Genomic DNA, 22,298 nt, shown 5'->3' on the forward strand with positions numbered 1-22,298 from the left:
ACCCCAGCTCCCTCAGCCTCTCCCCATAGGTCTTGTGCTCAAGTCCCTTCACCAGTCTTGTTGCTCTTCTCTGGACCCGCTCCAGCACCTCAATATCTTTCCTGGACTGAGGGGCCCAGAACTGAACACAATACTCCAGGTGTGGCCTCACCAATGCAGAGTACAGGGGAAGGATCACTTCCCTTGTCCTGCTGACCACACTATTTTTGATACAGGCCAGGACACCATTGGCCTTCTTGGCCACCTGGGCACACTGTTGGCTCATGTTGAGCTTCCTGTCAATCAGTACCCCCAGGTCCCTTTCTGCCTGGCTGCTCTCCAGCCACTCTGTGCCCAGCCTGTAGCGCTGCAGGGGGTTGTTGTGGCCAAAGTGCAGGACCCGGAACTTGGCCTTGTTGAACTTCATCCCATTGGAATCAGTCCATTTTTCCAGTCTATCCAGATCTCTTTGCAGAGCCCTCCTGCCTTCCAGCAGGTCGACGCTGCCCCCCAACTTGGCGTCATCAGCAAATTTGCTGGTGATGGTCTCAATCCCCTCATCTAAATCATCAATAAAGATGTTAAACAGGACTGGACCCAACACTGACCCCTGGGGGACACCACTAGTGACTGGCCGCCAGCTAGATGCAGCCCCATTCACCAGTACTCTCTGGGCCCAGCCCTCCAGCCAGTTCTTAACCCAGCAGAGAGTGCACTTGTCCAAGCCACGGGCTATCAGCTTTTGAAGGAGTATATTATGGGAGACAATGTCAAAGGCTTTGCTGAAGTCTAGATAGACCACGTCTACAGCTTTCCCCTCATCCACTAGCTGGGTCACCTGATCATAAAAGGAGATCAGGTTGGTCAGACAGGACCTGCCCCTCCTAAACCCATGCTGGCTGGGTCTGATCCCTGGTCCATCCTGGAGGTGCTGTGTGATTGCATTCAGCATGATCTGCTCCATCACCCTGCCAAGCACCGAGGTCAGGCTGACAGGCCTGTAAGTTGGCAGGGTCAGCTTTGCAGCCCTTTTTGTGGATTGGGGTAACATTTGCCAGTTTCCAATCATTTGGGACCTCCCCAGTGAGCCAAGACTGTTGGAAGATGATGGAGAGCGGCTTGGCGAGCTCTTTTGCTAGCTCCCTCATCACCCTAGGATGGATCCCGTCTGGTCCCATAGACTTATGAGGATCCAGATGGCTCAGTAAGCCACCAACTATTTCCTCTTGGAATACAAGGGGACTATTTGGCTTCCTATCCCTGTCAACCATCTCCAGAGGCCAGTTATCCTGAGGGCCATCTGTTTGACTGGTAAATACTGAGGCAAAGTAGGTATTAAGTACCTCAGCTTTCTCCTCATCTTTGTTAACTATATTTCCCTCAAAGTCCAGTAGAGAATGGAGGTTTTCCTTGCCCCTCCTTTTGTTATTAACATATTTAAAGAAGGACTTTTTATTATCCCTAACAGAATTGGCCAAATTAACTTCAAACTGCACTTTTGTTTCCCTGATTTTTTTCCTGCACGATCTAGCTATTTTCCTAAATTCTTCAGATGTAGCCAGCCCTTTTTTCTACAGTCTGTAAACTCTTTTTATTTCTGATTTCCTTCAAGATCTCCCTGTTTAGCCAAGCCGGTTGTCTTCCCTGCCGGCTAGCCTTTCGGCACACTGGTATAGCCTGATCCTGTGCCCTCAAAACCTCCCGCTTGAAGTATGTCCAACCCTCCTGGGCCCCCTTGTTTTTAAGCATTGTTTCCCAGGGTATGCTCTGAACTAGACTTCTGAATAGGCAAAAATCTGCCCTCCAGAAGTCCAGTGTAGAGGTTTTATTGATGGCTCTCCTTGCATCTCTAACTATTGAAAATTCTATTATTTCGTGGTCGCTATGCCCCAGGCGGTCTCCAACCACTACATCTCCCACCAGCCCTTCTTTGTTTGTAAACAGTAGGTCTAGCAAGGCCTTACCCCGGGTAGGCTCATTTACCAGCTGATGAAGGAAATTGTCCTCTATACACTCTAGGAAATTCCTAGACTGCCTCTTCTGTGCAGTATTGAGCTCCCAGCAGATATCTGGCAGGTTAAAGTCACCCACAAGAACAAGGGCTGTCGATTTTGAGACATCTGCCAGCTGCTTGTAGAATAATTCATCTCCTTCATCATCCTGGTCGGGTGGTCTATAACAGACACCCACGAGGACATCAGCCTTGTCGGACTTCCCCCTGATTCTGGTCCACAGGCACTCAACCTTGTCACTACTGACCTCAAGTTTAACAGAGTCAAGAGACTCTCTAACATATAAAGCCACCCCTCCACCTCTCCTGCCCTGCCTGTCTTTTCTGAAGAGCTTGTAGCTACCCATAGCAGCACTCCAGTCATACGAGTCATCCCACCACATTTCTGTGATGGCAACTATGTCATAGCTTTCCTGCTGCACGATGGCTTCCAGCTCCTCTTGTTTGTTGCCCATACTGCGTGCATTAGTGTACATGCACTTCAAGTGGGCTGCTGATTTCACTCTTAATTCAGGCTTTTTGTCCTTAGGCTGATCTTTGGAGAGCCCAGTTTCAATCCCTTCACCCTTCAAACCTAGTTTAAAGCCCTCTAGATCAGTGCTGCCAACTTATGGGCTATAGTCCTCTTGCTCTTCCCAGAGGGATGAAGCCCATCTGATTTCATGAGACTAGGTACCATGGAGTTTGCCCCATGGTCAAAAAACCCAAAATTTTTATGGTGGCACCAATCCTTTAGCCATCTGTTAATGAGATGGGCTTTTCTATTTCTCTCTTTATTTGCCTCTTCATCCATTCCAGATAGCACAGGAACTGAGGCAAATATCACCTGTGCTCCTGTCCCATGAACTGACTGACCCAGTGCTTTAAAGTCTTTTTTAATTGTCTTGGTACTTCTTCTGTTAATGTCCTCACTGCCAGCTTGGACTACTAACAGGGGATAATAATCTGTGGGCTGAATTAGCTCCAGCAGTCTTCTATTAATGTCCCTCACCCTGGCCCCAGGAAGGCAGCAGACCTCCCTGTGGGATGGGTCTGGGCGACATATAGGGCCCTCTGTTCCCCTCAGAAGGGAGTCGCCGACTACAACCACCGTTCTTTGTTTTTTCCTTATAGCTGCAGTCGTAATTCTTTTTGTAGATGAGGTCTGTCCAGGAGGCTCTCCAGGCAGATCTTCTTGGCTGTTCTCTGATGGACTTTCTGGGTCCAGGGCCTCATATCTATTTGTTAAGGGCACCAAGGGTGGTGATGGTGTTCGAGAGAGGGCTCTTTTGCCTCTCTGATCAGGGACCTGTTTCCATTCCCCCTCATCAACTAGTTCTGCTCCATCCGCCTTATGGCAGGAAGGATGGGGCTTCACCATCTCCGGTTGCACACCCTTAGGAGCCAAGAGGGTTTGACTCCACCAGTCAGTTTCCGCTTCACTTTCCCTAATGCTCCTTAGTCTCTCCACCTCTTCCTTGAGCTCTGCCACTAGGCACAATAAGTCATTGACCTGGTCACATCATACACAGGTGCCTCCCACACCATCCTCTGGTATCAATGCCAGGCACAGACACTCTGCACAGCCAGAAACCTGGGTGGCTGCATCCTTCTCGGAGGGTAGTGTCTGTGCAGACACCTCCTGTGTAGACACACTCTTTGTATTAGCAACAGCTTTCCTTTTTCTAGAAACCATTACTGCCTTTAGTTAAAAAAAAAAAAAGACCACCCAAACGAAACGAAACCCCCAACAAACTCACCTAAAAGAGCTGGTTGTGTCCAGCCTACCTGCACTGCCACACCCCAGTCTGTGTCACGAGCAACAGGTGAGAGGTCTAACAGCAAGGAGGAACAGAACCTCTGCACCCCACTGCACGAGCTACCACCGTCGTTGCTGCGGCAGAGCGTGGGTAGTACTCTCCTGCCTCACAGGCTGGCTCACCTCCCAGTACCTGGTCCCACAGGCTTTTTCAAGGCAAAGCAGAGGGGGCGTAACCACCGTCACCATGGTAACACCCACGCCATGTCAGCCGCCTCCGCAAGGGCTGCCGGGGACTTCCGGGTAACAAAATTGAAAACGCGACCTGAAACCCCTTTCTTTACCCTCACTCACCTCTGTAGCGTCGAGATTTTGCTCGCGCTCCCGTCGAGCTGGCTTCAGTCAGCTGATCCCAGGAACTGAGTGCTCGTCTCGAGTTACAGCCGCTTTTAAATCTCCCGCGTCACCGAGGTAACGCCCACGCCACGTCAGTCGCCTCCGCAAGGGCTGCCGGGGACTTCCGGGTAGCGAAATCGAAAACGCGACCTGAAACCCCTTTCTTTACCCTCACTCACCTCTGTAGCGTCGAGATTTTGCTCGCGCTCCCGTCGAGCTGGCTTCAGTCAGCTGATCCCAGGAACTGAGTGCTCGTCTCGAGTTACAGCCGCTTTTAAATCTCCCGCGTCACCGTGGTAACGCCCACGCCACGTCAGTCGCCTCCGCAAGGGCTGCCGAGGACTTCCGGGTAGCGAAATCAAAAACGCGACCTGAAACCCCTTTCTTTACCCTCACTCACCTCTGTAGCGTCGAGATTTTGCTCGCGCTCCCGTCGAGCTGGCTTCAGTCAGCTGATCCCAGGAACTGAGTGCTCGTCTGGAGTTACAGCCGCTTTTAAATCTCCCGTGTCACCGAGGTAACGCCCACGCCACGTCAGCCGCCTCCGCAAGGGCTGCCGGGGACTTCCGGGTAGCGAAATCGAAAACGCGACCTGAAACCCCTTTCTTTACCCTCACCCACCTCTGTAGCATCGAGATTTGGGATTCTGGGCTATTAATTCCCTGTTTTATGAAGTTCAAGATAATGCAGTGTTGCTTCAAAGCTTGATCCAGCTCTAATAAACTAAGAAAGTAAGTCTAGGTATTTTTGATGTTTCTGTGACAGTTGATCAGCGGAGGTGATAGAACATGGTACAAGAAAATTGCAAGTGCTCTGTAATGCCAGGCTTGTTCTGGAATGCACCTTCTTTTTACTCTAGAGGAGTTAGAAATCTGTAGGGCATCAATTTTTATCTTTTCAGTAGAACAATTGAAAAAGAAACATTGATACTGGCCCTAAAGTAGTATAGGATAAATGTTGCCTTTTTTCTTAGTTAACTGGAACTTAATTTAACTTTTACTTAAACGTCCAAATAGACACATCTTACTGATTTTTTTTTCTTTTGTGTTGTTAATGCAATATATAAAGATGACTTTCTTGAAGTGTGTTTCTGTAGTTTACTAAGTTTCAGTGTAAAGTAATGGCTGTTCAAAATTGTATTTGTTGGTATTTTCCACCCAGGGAAAAGCATGCCACTAAAGTGTCTTCGGCTTGTTTCTGCATTGTTGAGTCTAGTTCCATCCTATTACAGGTACTAAGTCACAGTTTTTTAAATTGTGTTTGTTTTCATTGGTGCATATGCCATTTATACATGTGGTATATTGTTGTACTAATCTTGTTTGATACTATGAAAATTCGTAACATATTAATGTTACATGGGTATAACCATTACTAATCTTGATAGAATGTCAGGATTTACCACATATCTTCTTACAGTATGTGTGTTCAGAGGTTGAGTTGTGTCCTTTGCAATGTTCTTGTTATATTTGATAAGCCAGGAATAAAATGTAATGTTTATTTCCCAAATGCTAACAAATCTTGGGAGATTAACCATTCAGAAAAGTTTCTAGATATTCACAAACAGACACCAGCCTTAAAAGGGGTAATTTAATTGAAATAATCACAGTATCACAGTATGTTTGGGATTGGAAGGGACCTCAAAAGATCATCTAGTCCAATCCCCCTGCTGGAGCAGGAACGCCTAGGTGAGGTCACACAGGAACATATCCAGGCAGGTTTTGAATGTCTCCAGGGAAGGAGACTCCACAACCTCCCTGGGCGGCCTGCTCCAGTGCTCTGTCACCCTCACTGAGAAGAAGTTCTTTCTCAAATTTAAGTGGAACCTCTTGTGTTCCAGCTTGATCCCCTTACCCCTTGTCCTATCATTGTTTGCCACCGAGAAGAGCCTGGCTCCATCCTCATGGCACTCACCCTTTATATATTTGTAAACATTAATAAGGTCACCCCTCAGTCTCCTCTTCTCCAAGCTAAAGAGACCCAGCTCCCTCAGCCTTTCTTCATAAGGGAGGTGCTCCACTCCCTTAATCATCTTTGTTGCCCTGTGTTGGACTCTCTCCAGCAGTTCCCTGTCCTTCTTGAACTGAGGGGCCCAGAACTGGACACAGTATTCTAGATGGGGTCTCACCAGGGCAGAGGAGAGGGGAAGGAGGACCTCTCGAACTACTAACCACCCCCCTTGTAATACACCCCAGGATGCCATTGGCCTTCCTGGCCACAAGGGCACAGTGCTGGCTCATGGTCATCCTGTTGTCCACCAGGACCCCCAGGTCCCTTTCCCCTACACTGCTCTCTAATATGTAATTTCCCAACCTACACTGGAACCTGGGGTTGTTCCTGCCCAGATGCAGGACTCTACACTTTCCCTTGTTAAATTTCATCAGGTTATTCCCCACCCAACTCTCCAGCCTGTCCAGGTCCCTCAACTTAGCTGTGAGGATGCTGTGGGAGACTGTGTCAAAGGCTTTAGTGAAGTCAAGGTAGACCACATCCACCGCTCTGCCATCGTCCATCCACCTTGTTACATTCTCATAAAAGGCTATGAGGTTGGTCAAGCATGACTTACCCTTGGTAAAGCCATGCTGACTGCCCCTAATAACCCTCTTATCCCTGATATGCCTTGAGATGGTACCAAGGACAAGCTGTTCCATTACTTTCCCAGGGACGGAGGTGAGGCTGACCAGTCTATAATTACCCCGGTCCTCCTTCTTGCCCTTTTTGAAGACTGGAGTGACCTTTGCTTTCCTCCAATCCTCGGGCACCTCTCCCGTTTCCCAAGACTTGGCAAAGATGATGGAGAGTGGTCTAGCAATGACTTCAGCCAGCTTCCTCAGCACCCGTGGATGCATCCCATCTGGGCCCATGGATTTATGGATGTCCAGACTATTTAATTGCTCCCTAACCCAGTCCTCATCGACTAAAGCAAACTCCTCCACTGACCTGGCTTCATCTGGGGTCTCAGGGGTACAGGGTTCCCCAGGACAGCCTCCAGCGGAGTAGACAAAGAAGGCATTCAGCAATTCTGCCTTCTCTGTGTCTTCTGCCACCAGGGCACCCACCGCATTTATCAGTGGGCCTACATTGCCCCTGGTATTATTTTTATCTGCTATGTATTTGAAAAAGTTCTTTTTGCTGTCCTTGACCCCTCTCGCCCGCTGTAAGTCTAAGGAGGCCTTGGCTATCCTTGCTGCCTTCCTACATCCTCTAACAGCAGCCTTATATTCCTCCCAAGTGGCCAGCCCCTGCTTCCATGACCTGTAAACTCTCCTCTTCTGCTTGAGCATACCCAACAGATCCCTATTCAACCACACAGGCCTCCTGGCTCCCTTCCTCGACTTCCTATGTGTGGGGATGCTCTGATCCTGAGCATGGAAGAAGCGATCTCTGAATGCAATCCAGCTCTCTGGGGCCCCTTTTCCTTCAAGCAGTCTTGCCCTTGGGATTTCCCCTAGCAATTTCTTGAAAAGGCCGAAGTTAGCCTTGCTGAAGTCCAGGGTTGTAATTCTACTTGCTATTCTGTTCCTGCCACACAAGATGCTGAACTCCACCATCTCATGGTCACTGAAACCCAGGCAGCCCTCAACCTTTACTGCTTTCGACCAGACCCTCCTTGTTAGTGAGGATGAGATCCAGCAGTGCATCTCTCCTAGTCAGCTCCTCCGCCATCTGCATGAGGAAGTTATCACCAATGCACTGGAGGAACCTCCTGGACTGTGGCTTGTTGGAACGATAAAGGACTCAGCACTCCGATTCAATGTGAATCACGCAAAGCCATTTATTACAGAAGCATGTCTCCTTACATACGCAACTATTCTCTAATCACGAATCCACGCTCCAAGCATGGATTTGCTAAATGAATATCATGGGCAGTCCACACGCTGGAGCCCCACCGATGATAGGTCTGAGGACTCACGCCATGCTGAGGCCCTGTTAATGAAGAAACGCCCCTTTTACTCACAGCAGATTCTGTTCTCAGTTTCTCGAATTGGCCTTGAGATTCCTTTGGGCCTGACTAATTCAACAACATATCTCCATCTAAAAATCCCCTCCACAATTCCCCCTTTTTGTTCTTGAATTAGTCAGGCCCCTTAAACAGCATACTGAATCGTCTTTGAAATACACTGCAAATGCAGAAGCCATAAGACCAAATTTCTCTTTGTCTGAGCCCACCCTGGCAGAAGCATCCATCATCTCAGCTAATGAGCTATGCTTTGGTAAAGCAAGCAAAATTTTCTTACAAACCGGGTTAGCATTCTCAACTGCGAGTGTCATAAACACAGGTTCTTTCACATTAGTATCAATCAGTGCCCTGTCCAAGGCTTCCTTTAGGCGGTCAAGAAAAGCCATATACGATTCATTGTCCTTTTGCTTTACCTGAGTGTATGGAGGGACTGCTTTACCTTCTTCCGGTAGAGTTCGGAAAATATCTCTTGCAAGAGAGGAACTCTGCCGCAAGATGGCAGTATTTAACCGTGCCTGCGCTTGAGGGTTAGCAAATTCCCCTGACCCTATCAGCTTATCTTTCGAAGCAAGGCGTAACGGGTCTCCCTCATCACGGTCTAAATTAAGAATAGATGCTTCCTCACAAGCATCAATCCATCTGCTTCTCCAGAGAACTTCTTGCATTGGTGTTAGTAGCAACATAGCTAGCTGACGACAATCGTAAGGAGTTAATATTTGCCCATCAAAGAGAGTATTAATAAAGCCTTGCGTATATTTTCCATGTAAGCCATACTGCTGCACCGCTTTTCTAGCCTCTTTTATCTTCTCCCAACGCAACCCAGCCCACCCAGGACTCTGATTACCCTGTTCGTCTCGCTGGTAAATGACTTGGTATGCACTTGTTATTTCACCTTCTATCATTGCATTTCTGATAATTCCTCGTCAATGTTTTTTAAGGTCATAATTATCCGTAGAACCAGAGCCCCCCACCGCACCCCCCTTCTTGTCACCATCAAAACAATTACCTTTCTGAGTGCTGGATTCTTTCACTAATAGCTGACCTATTTTTTCACACAGTTCTTTTGTCCAGTGACTCCTTCTGTTCTGTTGTAGGAGTTAGAGGGGTAGAAGGCAGTGAAGACGGACACGGATCAGTAAAAGAATTGATATTACACTTATTTACGACTTAAGCGTTCTCAGCTTTCACCAGTACTTTTGACAAATTATCTGACTCCAGTTCTTTGGACTTCTTGGTCTCTCTAGGGTCGTGTGATGGTACAGGAGCTCTCTAGTGATATCCTTGATCCGGGCTCCAGGTAGACTACAAACTTCCCTAAGATGAGGGTCAACTCTGCATATTGGGCCCTCTGCTCCTTTCAGAAGGGAATTTCCTATTACAATCACCCTTCTTTCTTTCTTATCAGAGGCAGTCTTAAGTTGTGAAGTCAACCGCCTCTTCCTATGTGATCTTGTAGGCAGGTTTGGCACCACCTCCCCACCTACCTCTTCTTCAAGATCCAGGGCCTCAAACCTATTACAGAGGGGCACCTGGGGAGGCAACGCAGGCAGGGAGGGGGGGCTGCCCGTGATGCCGAACTGGAATACGCTTCCAACCCTTGTCGTCTTTTAGGTCCCTTACCTCTGCCCGACAGCGACAAGGGTGGGGCTGTCTCAGGACTTCTGCCTCTGTCCGAGAGCGCAGGAGGTCCATCTCCTTTTCGGGGGTTCCTCCCTGGGGCCTTTCCGACTGGCATGTCAGGATGTTACTCCACCAGTCGATCTCCCTTTCGCACTCCCTGATAGACCTCAGCATCTCAACCTCCTCCTTAAGTTTCACAAATATGTCGAGCAGATCTTGCACCTGCTCACACCTCACACAAGTGGAGTGCTGGTCTCCCTCCTCCAGCACCAGCAGGCTCTGGCACTCCCTGCAGCCGGAAACCTGAAAAGCCACCGTTCTGTACAGAAACTCAGTCTGTGTTGCCACGGGATTTTTGAAAAAAGCTCTCCTTCTGAAGGCGATGATGGTCATCAGCAGTCTGATACGCTAGCAATAAGTTAGAGGTGCTGACAAGCAACAAGTGCTCTCTGCACCCTGCTGCACAAGCTACCACTCCCGCTGCTGCAGCACAGTGTGGGTGGAACTCACTCCCTACACAAGCTGGTTGCTCATCTCTGCACCTGGTGGGCAGAGACTAGTCCCTGCCCTCCAAATGGCTTTTTCAAGGCAAGGGGAGGGGGTGCGGTCGCCGTCACCGTGGGAACGCCCCCAGCCACATCAGCCACTCTCTCGCAAAGGCTGCTGGGGCTTCAGGGATCGGAACATGCCGGGAATCACGCTGACCCTGTATGTTTCCCTCTGAGCTTCCTAATCTCGGCTGCACTGCGTGGTCGGCTGAACCTCACAGGTTCTGGCTCTCGCTGGGTTGGCTCCGATCAGCTGAGTGAACGCTAGTATCGAGATTCAGAGCTTTTAAACCTCCCGCTGTCACCGTGGGAATGCCCACCGCCATGTCAGCCGCTCTCTCACAATGGCTGCTGGGAATTCAGGGATCGGTAATGAAGGGAATCACGTTTTCCTGCACGTTTCCCTCTGAGCTTCCTAATCTCGGCTGCACCTCGTGGTCGGCTGAAACTCGCCGGCTCTGGCTCTCGCTGGGCTGGCTCCGGTGATCTGATGGAATGCAAGTATCGAGTTTCAGCCGCTTTTAAACCTCCCGCCGTCACCGTGGGAATGCCCACCGCCACGTTAGCCGCTCATTTGCAATGGCTGTCGGGGCTTCAGGAATCAGGAGACGCCGTGAACCACGCTGTCCCTGTACGTTTCCCTCTGAGATTCCTAATCTCGGCTGCACCTTGTGGTAGGATGAACCTTGCAGGCTCTGGCTCTCGCTGGGTTGGCTCTGATCAGCTGACTGAACGCAAGTATCAAGTTTCAGCCGCTTTTAAACCTCCCGCCGTCACCGTGGGAATGCCCACCGCCACGTCAACAACTCTCTCGCAATGGCTGCTGGTGCTTCAGGGATCGGGACACGCTGGGAATCACGCTGTTCCTGTACGTTTCCCTATGAGCTTCCTAATCTCGGCTGAACCTCGTGGTCAGCTGAACCTCGACGGCTCTGGCTCTTGTTGGGCTGGCTCCCATCAGCTGACTGAACACTAGTATCGAGTTTCAGCCGCTGTTAAACCTCCCGCCGTCACTGTGGGAACGCCCCTCGCCACGTAAGCCGCTCTCTCGCAATGGCTGTCAGGCCTTCAGGGATCGGGAGACGCCGGGAATCACGCTGTCCATGTACGTTTCCCTCTGAGCTTCCTAATCTCGGCTGAACCTCGTGGTCGGCTGAACCTCGGTGGCTCTGGCTCTCGCTGAGCTGGCTCCAATGAACTGATGAAATGCTAGTATCGAGTTTCAGTCACTTTTAAACCTCCCGCCATCACCGTGGGAACGCCCACCGCCACGTCAACCGCTCTCTCGCAATGGCTGCTAGGGCTTCAGCGATCGGGAGACGCTGGGAATCACGCTGTTCCTGTATGTTTCCCTCTGAGCTTCCTAATCTCGGCTGAACCTCGTGGTCGGCTGAACCTTGCAGGGTCTGGCTCTTGCTGTGCTGGTTCCATCAGCTGACTGAACTCTAGTATCGAGTTTCAGCCGCTTTTAAACCTCCCGCTGTCACCATGGGAATGCCCACAGCCACGTTAGCAGCTCATTCGCAATGGCTGCTGGTGCTTCAGGGATTGGGACACGCCGGGAATCACGCTGTTCCTGTACGTTTCCCTCTGAGCTTCCTAATCTCAGCTGCACCGCGTGGTCGGCTGAACCTCGCCGGCTCTGGCTCTCGCTGTGCTGGCTCCCATCAGCTGACTGAACTCTAGTATCGAGTTTCAGCCGCTTTTAAACATCCCGCCATCACCATGAAAACTCCCCTTGCCACATCAGCCGTTCTCTCACAATGGCTGTTGGGGCTTCAGGGATCGGGACACGTCGGGAATCACGCTGTCCCTGTACATTTCCATCTGAGCTTCCTAACCTCGGCTGAACCTCGTGGTCGGCTGAACCTTGCAGGCTCTGGCTCTCGCTGGCTTGGCTCTGATCAGCTGACTGAACGCAAGTATCAAGTTTCAGCCGCTTTTAAACCTCCCGCCGTCACCGTGGGAATGCCCACCGCCACGTCAACAACTCTCTCGCAATGGCTGCTGGTGCTTCAGGGATCGGGACACGCTGGGAATCACGCTGTTCCTGTATGTTTCCCTATGAGCTTCCTAATCTCGGCTGAACCTCGTGGTCAGCTGAACCTCGACGGCTCTGGCTCTTGCTGGGCTGACTCCCATCAGCTGACTGAACGCTAGTATCGAGTTTCAGCCGCTTTTAAACATCCCGCTGTCACCCTGGGAACGTTCACTGTCACGTTAGCCGTTCTCTTGCAATGGCTACCGGGGCTTCAGGGATCGGGACACGCCAGGAATTACGCTGGCCCTGTACATTTACCTCTGAGCTTCCTAATATTGGCTGAACCTCACCAACTCTGGCTCTCGCTGGGCTGGCTCCCATCTGCTGACTGAACGCTAGTATCAAGTTTCAGCCGCTTTTAAACCTACCGCCATCACCGTGGGAACGCCCCCGGCCACATCAGCCGCTCTCTCGCAATTGCTGCCTACGCTTCAGGGATCGTTACATGCCGGGAATCACGGTGTGCCTGTATGTTTTCCTCTGAGATTCCTAATCTCGGCTGAACCTCGTGAACGGCTGAACCTCGCCGGCTCAGACTCTCACTGGGCTGGTTCCCATCAGCTGCCTGAATGCTAGTATCGGGTTTTAGCCACTTTTAAACCTCCTGCCATCACCGTGGGAACGCCCCACGCCACGTCAGCAGCTCTCTCGCAATGGCTGTCGAGGGTTCAGGGATCAGGACACGCTGGGAATCACGCTGTCCCTGTACGTTTCCCTCTGAGCTTCCTAATCTCGGCTGAAACTCATCGGCTCTGGCTCTCGCTGGACTGGCTCCCATCAGCTGACTGAACACTGGTAACAAGTTTCAACCGCTTTTAAACCTAGCACCGTCACCGTGGAAACGCCCCCCGCCATGTCAGCCGCTCTCTCACAATGGCTGCTGGGAATTCAGGGATCGGTACACGAAGGGAATCACGCTGTCCCTGTACGTTTCCCTCTGAGCTTCCTAATCTCAGCTGCACCTCGTGGTCGGCTGAAACTCGCCGGCTCTGGCTCTCGCTGGCTTGGCTCTGATCAGCTGACTGAATGCAAGTATCGAGTTTCAGTCACTTTTAAACCTCCCGCCATCACCGTGGGAACGCCCACCACCACGTCAACCGCTCTCTCGCAATGGCTGCTAGGGCTTCAGCAATCGGGAGACGCTGGGAATCACGCTGTTCCTGTATGTTTCCCTCTGAGCTTCCTAATCTCGGCTGAACCTCGTGGTCGGATGAACCTTGTCAGCTCTGGCTCTCGCTGGGCTGGCTCCGATGATCTGATGGAATGCTAGTATCGAGTTTCAGCCGCTTTTAAACCTCCCGCCTTCACCATGGGAATGCCCACAGCCACGTTAGCAGCTCATTTGCAATGGCTGCTGGTGCTTCAGGGATCGGGACACGCTGGGAATCACACTGTTCCTGTATGTTTCTCTCTGAGCTTCCTAATCTCGGCTGAACCTCGTGGTCGGCTGAACCTCGTCGGCTCTGGCTCTTGCTGGGCTGGCTCCGATCAGATGACTGAACGCAAGTATCAAGTTTCAACAGCTGTTAAACCACACGCCATCACTATGAAAACGCCCCTCGCCACGTCAGCCGCTCTCTCGCAATGGCTGTCGGGGCTTCAGGGACTGGGACATGCCGGGAATCACGCTGTCCCTGTATGTTTCCCTCTGAGCTTCCTAATCTCGGCTGAACTTCGTGGTCAGCTGAACCTCGTCGGCTCTGGCTCTTGCTGGGCTGGCTCCCATCAGCTGACTGGACTCTAGTATCGAGTTTCAACTGCTTTTAAACCTCCCGCCGTAACCATGGGAATGCCCACCGCCACGTCAGCCGCTCTCTCGCAATGGCTGTCAGGGCTTCACGGATCAGGACACGCCATGAACCACGCTGTCCCTGTACGTTTCCCTATGAGCTTCCGAATCTCGGCTGAACCTCGTGGTCAGCTGAACCTCGCCGGCTCTGGCTCTTGCTGTGCTGGTTCCATCAGCTGACTGAACTCTAGTATCGAGTTTCAACCGCTTTTAAACATCCTGCCGTCACCATGAAAACTCCCCTTGCCACATCAGCCGCTCTCTCACAATGGCTGTCAGGGCTTCAGGGAAAGGGACACGTCGGGAATCACGCTGTCCCTGTACGTTTCCCTCTGAGCTTCCTAATCTCGGCTGAACCTTGTGGTCGGCTGAATCTCGCCGGTTCTTGCTCTCGCTGGGCTGGCTCCAATGAGCTGATGGAACGTGAGTATCAAGTTTCAGCAGCTGCTAAACCTCCCACTGTCACCATGAAAACTCCCCTCGCCACATCATCTTCTCTCTCGCAATGGCTGTCCGGGCTTCAGGGATCAGGACATGCTGGGAAGCACGCTGTCCCTGTACGTTTCCCTCTGAGCTTCCTAATCTCGGCTGAACCTCGTGGTCGGCTGAACCTCACAGGCTCTGGCTCTCGCTGGGTTGGCTCCGATCAGCTGACTGAACTCTAGTATCGAGATTCAGCTGCTTTTAAACCTCCCGCCATCACCGTGGGAACGCCCACCGCCACGTCATCTGTTGTAGTAATAAATTCGACGAATCCAGACGCCGGCATAAGCTCTTTGATCGAACGGGCGGGCCGGGCGAGAGTAAGGAGTCTAATTCAATGTGAATTTACCATCCGTACTCTTTAATGAACTCTTAACAACACTGAATATCAATGTCCCCGAGACCACGTTTTTCCAAGCCTTATATACTCTATACCAAAAGGCCATGCGGCAAGCGCAGGTTACAATTGGTTACACTTACAGTCACTCATCCCCCCCCACTATGGTGATTAGCTGCAGGGCACTGTTCACAGATTGTTCATGTGCAGCGGCAATGCCCCTCCTGCAGCCTGGGTCGAGGGCAGAGCAGCTTCTGTTTACTTTCCTTTTGTCTCTGGTGTCTCAGGGAAATCCTTCAGTGTAGCACAGCCGCATCAAGCCCTGGCTTGTTCACAGCACACAGCCAGAGACTCTCCACAATTCCTCCTTTTTTTTTTCTTTTTGGACAAGCCAGGATTGATTAGCTGTGTGTTCTAATCCTTCTTTGATATGTGAGAAAAAAACAACTTATACATAACATATAAATAACAACAACAATCAACATAAACAGTGCACTTTGCAATAAACCTGAGGTATTCCATTGCCGTTTAAATATCGCAATGGATTAATTAAATAAATTCCAAGAACTTTGGTTTAAAGGTACTCAACTTATAACAAACGATGTGCTGGGTGCTGATAAACTTACTCAAGAGGTAGTGGTGTTTAAAGATCTACTTATATAACTATAGTACACATACATGTCACAGCTAAATCAATGCAAAGGTTACACCTCACTCTGTGACCTCCGAAGGTTCTGCTGCAGGGAGTTGATTTGGTTGAGTTTGTCTCAACTCCGGCTTTACTGCTCGGCTTGGAACCCATAATGGACCTTGATCTGTGGAGAGACACATATACCCTCTACCATTAAAAATAACAGGTACTGCTCCCTTCCATAATCCAGTGGTGGGATCACGATATCTCACCATGAATTCCGGTAAAGTGTTTTTCCTTCCTAGTCTGATCTGATAATGATGAACGATCACAGGAGGCATGTGCTGTACAGAACTTACTAAACTATCTGCAATTTGATTTCCTTCACCTAGACCAAGATTCCATTGATGACTGCGGATGTGAATCACACAGCAGAGTTCTTTTCTTTGATTTAAAATAGCTCTCAATTGTACAAACAATTTTCCTAATCGAGGATTATTCAATTGTCTTAACAGAGCATTTTCCATTCTGGGTATTACACCTGCTACATACAAAGAATCTGTGACAACATTTAAAGAAGATTTCAGCCAATTATTTAAGGCCCATATTACTGCCGTGAGCTCTAAAGTCTGCAATGAATCCTCTTTTGAACCTTCAATTAAATGCTGTTTCCGTTGACTATTCTCTTGCCAGACACATGCTGCCTGGTGTCTTCGTTTTCCTGCATCTGTATATACTGTAAGGCCTTCAACAGGTTTTGCTTTTACTTTGCTTCTCTCTAACCACTGATTTGTTCTAAGGAATTACCATAGTTTACCTTTTGGTTGTCGTGAATGTACCTTGCCTATAAATCCTAATAATGCATTCTGTATAGGCATCGAATGTCTCAGCCACCATTCTAAATCGGCTCCATTTATCGGAATACTGATGTCATCTGGTTCCTGACCGCTAATTTCTAATATTCGAGATCTTCCTTTTCGAATCAATTCTCCAATTGCTTCTGGTCTTGTTTGAATACTGAATTTTGGTTGGACACTAAGAAAAATCCACTCTAATAATCGTAAATCATTTTCTGTTTTCAATCTGACAGTGGCACAAAAGGAAGAATCTGTAGCAACATCTATGGAGAATTCCCCGTTTTTGTTTTGCCACTGGCAGATGATTGCACACGGATGTTCTAGATTGCTAATAAGGAGGGAAATTGGTCGATCAGAAAGTCTTCGGCTAGACCAATTTGTCTGTACTTTTTGTATAATATCAGAAAGACATTTGAGATGCACGGACTCTAAGCTTATTTTCTTAGCTGGATCACCTCCTTTTAGAAGTGAAGTAAGAGGTGCTATATCATTGTTAGTAATGCCTACGCAATTTCTAATCCATTGTATGTCCCCTAACAATTTTTGGACATCATTTAATGTCTGTAAATCAGTATGTAATTCAATTTTTTGTGGACGAATCTGTGCATCACAAATGGACCAACCAAGGTATTTCCAAGGTGCAGACTTTTGAACTTTCTCTGGAGCTATGACCAACCCCTTTTCTTTGAGTTTGATCGTAATTTGGACTATGGAACTTTCTGTGAACTCAGCTTGTTGACAGAACAGAATATCATCCATATAATGATAAATAATTGTTTGTTTCCATGATGCACGAATAGGTTGAAGTGCCCATGCAACATACATTTGGCACAGTGTAGGAGAATTTTTCATACCTTGCGGTAGCACTACCCACTCATACCTTTTAGCTGGTTCCGCTTTGTTTACTGAAGGCAGTGTAAATGCAAAACGCTGTGTATCTTGCTCATTTAAAGGAATGGTAAAGAAACAATCCTTTAAATCTATAATTAGAATATGCCAATTTTCTGGTAACATTACAGGTGATGGTAATCCAGGCTGTAAAGCACCCATGGCTTGCATTTGATCATTTACCTTTCGCAAGTCATGTAATAATCGCCACTTTCCACTCTTTTTTGGTATTACAAAAATTGGGGTATTCCATGGACTAGTAGAAGGCTTGATATGGCCTGCAACTAATTGCTCTTCTACTAATTCACGTGCCTTTTGCAGTCGCTCTTCTGTTAGTGGCCACTGGTCAACCCAAACTGGGCTATCTGTTAACCAGGTCAATGGAGGGTTGGGCAACTACTTTCCAGTGACCACTAAGGAAAAGGTGAGGTAGTTAAAACGGCACCAAGTTGCCCCAAGACGTCACGGCCAATAAGCGCCTCAAGGCTGCTTGGCAATTCCATTACATACACCCTAAGGGTAACACATTGACCTTCAGGGAAACTAATGGAAATGGGATCAACACTTATATTTGGAGTAGTTTGACCCCCTACTCCAGCTACAGTGGAAGAGATTGATTTTTGAAGTTTCCAATTTCGTGGCCATTTGAATTGACTAATGATGGAGACATCTGCTCCAGTATCAAGCATTGCATTTACCTCTACAACAACAGTAGAATCAGACTGAAATAGTTGCACACGTAACATGGGACGCTGAGTCATTGATGAGGTGAAGCAAACTGCAGGACCTGTCGATCCAAATCCTTTATCACGCCTTTCTGTTGAGGATGCTGGAGGGACTCCTGGAAGCATTGGTAGGCAATTTTCCAATGCTACTACCTGAGCTATTCTACTCCCAGAAGGAATAAAAATTGGCGGATGCAGAGTGTAGGCCAGAATTTGAACAGTTCCTGTGAAATCTGCATCAATTATACCTGGTATTACTATAAGACCTTTAATACTAGCAGAAGAACGGCCAACCAATAGGCCTCCAATGAGACTATCTTGTCTAAATAAAGGTCCTTTAGCATTAGTTGGTATTCTATGAATTGCAGTATTGATCAATGTAATATCTACTGCTGTCTCCACATCAACTCCGAGGCTTCCTGCGGTGCTTGGCTTGTTGAGGTGAAAGAAGCCTGGTTCACGGTTGGTCGCTGATTGTGATACAGGTTCGGAGATGTTCTTTGTGTCCTCGCGCGCACTCCGTTCGTGCTCACTTGACCGTTTCCCGATCTCCGGCAAATTTTTGTAGCATGAGTGTTAGACTGGCATCTGTCACACCAAACTGCTGCAGTACAGTTCGTTCGGACATGTTCTTTACTTCCACAGCGATGACAGGAATTGTATGATGATTTACAGAATTTATTTGTTGATCGCTGAACTGCTGCTACAACTGGTTGCATTGTAGATGAGACTTGCTGGCTAACTTGTCGGAAAGATCTCTGCATGACCCCTTCGAAAGCGGCAGCCATCACCTCTGCACTTCGGTGTTCTTCTGATCTGGCTACTCGTGTCAGCATTTGTTCTACTGATGATCCTGGTGGCAGAGTTGCTAATATTTGCTTAGTCTTTGAATTTGCATTATCAAAAGCTAACAGCCGAAACATTTGATTTTTCATTTCTCCTGATAAGTCCGGATTTTGCATTACTCCTTCATGTAGCCGGTCAATAAAATGTGAGAAATCTTCTGTGGTGCCTTGGCGTATTCCGCTGAATGAGGGAGCTAATGGTCCTGGTAAGGTTAAGAAGGCATCTAGGGCAAGTTGTGCAGATTTCTGGTGAATTTCAGCTGTAAATCGCAGTTGAACTTCTATGGTAGCATACTGTCCACGACCTGTATAGACATCAGGTACCACATTGGTTAATGGGTCATTTGGACTGGTGTGTTTTGCTGTTTCTTGCTGCGCTCATTGATACCAGGTTGATTCCCACAGAAGGAATTGCGCTGGAGTTAATAATAGGCGCATTAAATTTTGACAGTCCATGGGACACAATAAGTCAGCAGTAAAAATCCAATGCAGTATTTGTCTGGTCGCTTCTGAACGTATACCATAGTTGGTGATTGTTTGTTTTGCTTGCTGCAAAATTTTCCAATCGTGTGGTTCCCATACCACTGTCTGAGTGTTCATATTTTGAATTACCGGTAGGGCTAATTTTGCTGGAGACCAATCACCTTCTAGAATGGCATCTTTGATGACCCCTGACCATCTGCCACGTCGGGGCTGTGGCTGGTCAGTAGAATCTATAGGTACTTTTGATGGCATTGTTTGTGAAGGGCAAGCTGGTTTTTGAAACTCAATTTGTTCCTTATTTTTCTCTACATTTGACACTCTTAAGTTGTTCAAGCTTGTTGGTAATAACTTGCAGTAACTGCTCTACTGCTTGAGGTGAGCCCAATGATGTAGGAGGAGGCTCACAAAAAACTTCCGCGGGTGCTTGCGGAGGCAAAGTTTGAGGCGGCCCCGGCCCTGGCGGCGGCGGCGGCAGCCCAGCCTGTCCGGGCCCGGCCCCCACGCTTTTCTCGGAGGGAGGGGGGGCGTCCGGCTCGGGGCAGGGCAGAGGCGGAGCGGTAGGAGGAGGGCGGCACTCAGGGCCTCCCACATCCGGACAATCGACTAGTTGCACTTCCGCTTTCTTGGCACATTGCCCCAGAGACTCGGAGGGGGAAACTTCCGGTCCTTTGTTTATGAGCCGCGAAGTTTCTAATTCGCGTTGCAGATCGGATTGTGAAAGTATTGGCTGAGCCGGGACCCCGCGACCACCCCGAACGGCAGGCAGACCCCACAGAGTAGCCCACAGGCCCCTCTTTTCTTTTGGACAAGTTTTATCAGTCCAGGTTTGTTCTGGGACAAGCGCCTCCGCGGCTGTTAGGGCGGCACGTTGTTCCGATTTCATAACTTCTAATGATTCTAATACGATTTTCCACAATTCTCTCACAGCTTTAATTTCTTTCTCTTCTTCCCCTCTGATAGTTTTGTCCCACATAGTGTCCCCCACTGATCTCCATTCCGTTGGGGAAAACAAAAGTGGAACTTCTCCAAAGTGTCCCCACTTCTGAGCTAAAAAAATCAATGTGATTAGCTTTTCCTGTGACGATTCAATACCTCTCTTAGAGAGAATAGCCGTCAGCAGTGCCCCGGCTGTTTCAATATCCATTATCTTATCAGCGCGGTCTTAACGTAGGATGCGAGTGGCCAGCTCGACGATGCCCGTCTTTTGATATCGGACTAGGCACACAATCGCACACCCCGGCTTGGCTCCGTTATTATGAACGCTGCTTACCGCAGTAATGTCGATCAGGAGCGTTATGCTTTGCTAACGATCCATCCTTCTGCTACCATTTGTTGTAGTAATAAATTCGACGAATCCAGATGCTGGCATAAGCTCTTTGATCGAACGGGCGGGCCGGGCGAGAGTAAGGAGTCTAATTCAATGTGAATTTACCATCCGTACTCTTTAATGAACTCTTAACAACACTGAATATCAATGTCCCCGAGACCACGTTTTTCCAAGCCTTATATACTCTATACCAAAAGGCCATGCAGCAAGCGCAGGCTACAATTGGTTACACTTACAGTCACTCATCCCCCCCCCACTATGGTGATTAGCTGCAGGGCACTGTTCACAGACTGTTCATGTGCAGCGGCAACGCCCCTCCTGCAGCCTGGGTCGAGGGCAGAGCAGCTTCTGTTTACTTTCCTTTTGTCTCTGGTGTCTCAGGGAAATCCTTCTGTGTAGCACAGCCACATCAAGCCCTGGCTTGTTCACAGCACACAGCCAGAGACTCTCCACAGTCAGCCACTCTCTCGCAATGGCTGCTGATGCTTCAGGGATCGGGAGACGCCGGGAATCACGCTCTTCCTGTACGTTTCCCTCTGAGTTTCCTAATCTCAGCTGCACCGCGTGGTCGGCTGAACCTCGCCGGCTCTGGCTCTCGCTGTGCTGGCTCCCATCAGCTGACTGAACTCTAGTATCGAGTTTCAGCCGCTTTTAAACATCCCGCCGTCACCATGAAAACTCCCCTTGCCACATCAGCCGTTCTCTCGCAATGGCTGTTGGGGCTTCAGGGATCGGGACACATCAGGAATCACGCTGTCCCTGTACATTTCCATCTGAGCTTCCTAATCTCAGCTGAACCTCGTGGTCGGCTGAACCTTGCAGGGTCTGGCTCTCGCTGGGTAGGCTCTGATCAGCTGACTGAATGCAAGTATCGAGTTTCAGCAGCTGTTAAACCACACGCCATCACCGTAGGAACGCCCACCAGCCAAGTCAGCCACTCTCTCACAATGGCTGCTGGTGCTTCAGGGATTGGGACACGCCGGGAATCACGCTGTTCCTGTACGTTTCCCTCTGAGCTTCCTAATCTCAGCTGCACCGCGTGGTCGGCTGAACCTCGCCGGCTCTGGCTCTCGCTGTGCTGGCTCCCATCAGCTGACTGAACTCTAGTATCGAGTTTCAGCCGCTTTTAAACATCCCGCCATCACCATGAAAACTCCCCTTGCCACATCAGCCGTTCTCTCACAATGGCTGTTGGGGCTTCAGGGATCGGGACACGTCGGGAATCACGCTGTCCCTGTACATTTACCTCTGAGCTTCCTAATCTTGGCTGAACCTCACCAATTCTGGCTCTCGCTGGGCTGGCTCCCATCCGCTGACTGAACGCTAGTATCAAGTTTCAGCCGCTTTTAAACCTACCGCCATCACCGTGGGAACGCCCCCGGCCACATCAGCCACTCTCTCGCAATTGCTGCCTACGCTTCAGGGATCATTACATGCCGGGAATCACGGTGTGCCTGTATGTTTTCCTCTGAGTTTCCTAATCTCGGCTGAACCTCGTGATCGACTGAACCTCGCCAGCTCAGACTCTCACTGGGCTGGCTCCCATCAGCTGCCTGAATGCTAGTATCGGGTTTTAGCCACTTTTAAACCTCCTGCCATCACCGTGGGAACGCCCCACGCCACGTCAGCAGCTCTCTCGCAA

The 22,298-nt window shown here is 49.3% G+C and overlaps 1 pseudogene; it reads left to right on the forward strand.

Moving 5' to 3' along the window:
• Positions 1–22,298, forward strand: part of LOC136114541 (rapamycin-insensitive companion of mTOR-like) — a 96,218-nt pseudogene that overhangs the window by 68,783 nt on the left and 5,137 nt on the right.

Source organism: Patagioenas fasciata, chromosome W (genome assembly GCF_037038585.1).
Source record: "Patagioenas fasciata isolate bPatFas1 chromosome W, bPatFas1.hap1, whole genome shotgun sequence".
Lineage (NCBI taxonomy): Eukaryota > Metazoa > Chordata > Aves > Columbiformes > Columbidae > Patagioenas > Patagioenas fasciata.